The 4061-nt window shown below is 35.3% G+C and overlaps 2 non-coding genes across 2 annotated transcripts; both read right to left on the bottom strand.

Moving 5' to 3' along the window:
- Window positions 1–3121: 3121 nt before the first annotated feature.
- Window positions 3122–3193, bottom strand: Trnah-gug (transfer RNA histidin (anticodon GUG)). The gene has a single exon. It is a non-coding gene; the product is annotated as a tRNA-His (tRNA).
- Window positions 3194–3437: 244 nt separating this feature from the next.
- On the bottom strand, window positions 3438–3509 carry Trnah-gug (transfer RNA histidin (anticodon GUG)). The gene has a single exon. It is a non-coding gene; the product is annotated as a tRNA-His (tRNA).
- Between the last annotated feature and the right edge of the window lie 552 nt (window positions 3510–4061).

The raw sequence follows: 4061 nt of genomic DNA, 5'->3' as shown, positions 1-4061 counted from the left end.
CAGAAAATTGTGTGTATGCGTTTTGTTAATTTTATTGAACAGGATTTTTGGCGTGTCGTAGCCGCTCGGTGCATGCCCATCATGGAGATCGCTAATTTATTCCGACAATTTATATGAGCGTGGAGGGATACGGGATTATTTTTACCAGTGAACGACCGACGGACAAAGGAAGACACAAATGGACCCGCAGTGGCAGTTTGCGATAATGCGTATTGTGCACGGAAGATTTAAGAGATGGTGTTTTCAGCCTTTTGTTTCCTTATTTCCGTAGATCATTAAAAAATTTAATGGGTTTTCGATAAATCCGATGTAGGTGCAGCTTGCAGGCTCTAATTTATTAAGTAAGATTCATGTTGACTGGATGACTCTCGGTTTCTTTTCTTCACATTGTTCTGTCATTTATTAAGGTTTACTCCTTGTATAGTTTAGGGGGAGGACGTCCAGAGTCTCTTCATTTTGGTCTTTATTGTCATATTAGTTTCATTGTGAACATTTTGTATCTTTTCCACAATATCAGCATCAAGTAAAACTTAGTTAGATTCTTCAGAGACACCATTTAGGTTAAATCCGGCCTGAGCAAAATAGTTCATTATTTTTTTTTTTATTTTTTTACTTTTTGTGTCGATCGTTAGATTATGATTTTAATATGGAAAAAAAAAATAGAGAAGCATCACCCTGAAGCAAATGCTCCACCCCTAAAAAATTCACGACGCAACCAGAAATACAATTTCAAAACCATCTGTGATATTTAATATCATTTTTTTAAGTAAAATATAATTGTCTGTCTTGCGTAACAATATTGACGTACCGTTAAAATTGACATTTCGTCAGAATTCATTTGACCATCAAGTTCTTAATTGACTTGAGAGAATTCGACAGAATCAGAGAGATTCCGCAAGAATCTGAAAGAATTCTGAAGAGCAGGAGAGAATATGAAAACAATCGCAAAGTACCCAAAAGGATTCGAAAGAATTCTATATAACCAGAGCGAATTTAAGAGAATTCGGTAGAATTCGAAAGAATCATAAAGCAACTGATACCATCTGAAAAAGTCCAGACAGAATCTAACAGAATACGACAAAATCCGGAAGAATACGAAAATAATCCGAAAGAATACCACACAATCCGACCAAATTTTCAGTAGGTGCGAGGAATCCGGAAGAATCCGAGACTCCGAGAGAATCCGAAAGAATACAAAAACGATCTTAGAAAATCCAAGGGAGTTTGAAAAAATTGGAAGCATCCGGTAGAATCCGCGAAATTACGGAAGAATCCGAGAGAATCCGAAAATAATTCGAGGATGCAATAAAGAATGCGAAATGCCTTTTTGACTGTAAGTTTTTGTCTACAGCAATAATACCTTACCTTTCTTCAATATTTTGACAGCAAGTTATTTTTCGTAAATTCAGCGCTCAAAGATCGCAGAAAAGACTCGACGTTTTTAAACAGTTGATCTAACATATAAAAACCCACCCCTTATCCAGAAAAATCATTAATGGAATGTACAGGCTGATTCAGAGAAAATAACTTGGCCCTATAGGCACCCCAAAATACATTTTTCTTCTTTTCCTTGATTCATAGTAGAATTTAAAAAAATATCATGAATCCAAGTCTGCATTCTTATATCAATGTCAATTTTGAGCAGTGTCAAAAAAATGTTCTAGTGGAGAGCAAATTTGTACATCCAAAAATATTCCGAACGTACACATCCAAAAGATAAAACTTTCAAAAGACTTTTTTTTGGACAACAAGATCTGAAAACAAACACAATTACATTTCGCACAAAAAAATCCACGATAGATTCGTGAAACTCATTTTCAGAGAATTATTTCGATTAATTTTTATTTTGAACATATGTAATGCGTTACAGTGACACCGTTTTTTTAAAACCACAGACTTCCTGGAATTGTGATATTTTTGGAATTCTGGTGTTAATCAAGGAGTAAATGAATAATGTACTTTGGGTTGCCGCTAACCATAAATCACATTCGTCCCGTCCTCTGAAGCCAAATAACTTTGTGGGCGCAAAAAATACGAGCTTACAATTCAACGAGCATACAAGAAAAACCACAAAGGTGACTAGACCAGAAAATTGACCAAGTAACACGGAGTGACACGTAGTAATTATTACAGAGCACAGATGCTCTGTATCATATCTCCATAGATTTTTGGGTAGTACCAGATACCAAAGCTTCAGAATGAAGAGTTTGTACAACTAAATAACACGAACAAAAATCCAGAGTAAGGCGATAAGTATTAAACTGATAAATAAGAATAGCTTACAGCTGAGCCCAGTCCCAGATGGGACCGATGAAAGTCACTTGACTTCTAATGAAGGTAGTGAACGCTTAAATGGTACTAATTACTTTTTCTATAATATTTCCATGGGAAACATTACCAAAACGACTCATTTTAACTTTAATGGCATTCAAACAGTAGTTGAAGAATTACCATGGAAACTTGTTTCAAAGATCATTAGACTTATGAATAAAAAGGAACCTCAAAAGTACCTTCCTTTTTATCCGATTGCGAACTGACAAATTTGACATTCCTAATAATTGTACTTACATTGGAGTGAAATTATTATTGAAAAATACGGTAGAAATTTACTTAAGTAATTTTTGACGAGAGACGTTTTGAATATTAGTTTGTAATTATCTGACATTTGGTACATGATATAATATTATTCATTATCGATGTTGTCCGTATATTAATTAACCTGCTTGAGCGTTGTTATTGTGTATTCCTTACAAACAAGTTAAATCTACATATTACAGTTTAGAAACTCGTGTTTTTATTTTAATTAGTTTAATTATAGACCTTGAACAATAACGATGTACGAACTTGTGTTTCGTTGTTAGCACACCGGCTAATAAATCAAAGAATTTGTAAGTCAAAATTATATAGTTCAGTGGCGTAACGTTGTAAAAGCTTTTAAATGTTTGCATTTATCATTTAATACATCATGAATTTTACTTAGTCGACGCTTTGCATTTGACAGTTACTGAACAATGAAATACCATTTGTGCCTTTGCATAACAATAATAATTTTTCAACAAACCACATTTTTGTTGGTCAAAAATGCAACCATTTTTATAAAAACGCAAAAAAAAAATCTCCGTGCCGTGACCAGGATTCGAACCTGGGTTACTACGGCCACAACGTAGGGTCCTAACCACTAGACGATCACGGCTATTTGAGATGAAAGCCTTGCTTGCTATATAAACGACATCATAGTTGGTCACACTTCAGTAAGTTAGAGAAAGAAAAAGTTCATCGGTCGATTAATTTACAGTTGTTGCACTTTGTTTTTTATGAGTTTTGTAAAAGGAGCGCTACGTTTAAAAAAAAAAACATCAAAATTAAACAAAATATGTGCTAGAGACACTAAAATTTGCCTATAGAACCTACAAAATAATAAAAAAATCTCATTATAGTGCCGTGACCAGGATTCGAACCTGGGTTACTACGGCCACAACGTAGGGTCCTAACCACTAGACGATCACGGCTACTCGAGATAAAGTCTTCGTGTTGACTTCGAGCGATTTCATAGCTCTTCACGTTCCAATAATTTTTGCATAAGAAACAGTTCATTGACCAATTAATCTAGAATTAATTAAATTGACTAAAGCTGAAAACGTTAAACTAGTCCAAAGCATGTCGTTCGAAAGACCTGACCTCGCCCATGTATAGCAAGAAGCAATAAATAATGCACCTCGAATTTGGCGTAAAAGTCGCTTCTCGAAAGAAAGATTTGCTGACAAATTCCCCATCGATGGCTTCCTCCTCGCGCCACAACAGCCCCAGCACTTAACACCGCGACGCTTTCGCCAAGTATCTCAAATGGAATCTCGAAAAAACACAAGCGAAGCAAAAAAACCGTAATCTAATTCCCCCATTAAATAAAATTGTGAAAATTACGTGTCATGTTGAACGGTGGTGTAGTAGATATTAAAAAACTTGCGAAAGTAATCATATCGCTATCTCAGTGGATGTAGCTCGGGGAAACGGCAACGAGGGTCGGAAAGTGTAGCGAGTTTGTTAAAACTGTTAACGAATCT

Source organism: Zophobas morio, unplaced genomic scaffold (genome assembly GCF_036711695.1).
Source record: "Zophobas morio isolate AGI-343-1 ecotype UQ-CSIRO unplaced genomic scaffold, CSIRO_AGI_Zmor_V1 ptg000012l, whole genome shotgun sequence".
NCBI lineage: Eukaryota > Metazoa > Arthropoda > Insecta > Coleoptera > Tenebrionidae > Zophobas > Zophobas morio.
This window is presented reverse-complemented; position numbering and strand designations above follow the sequence as displayed.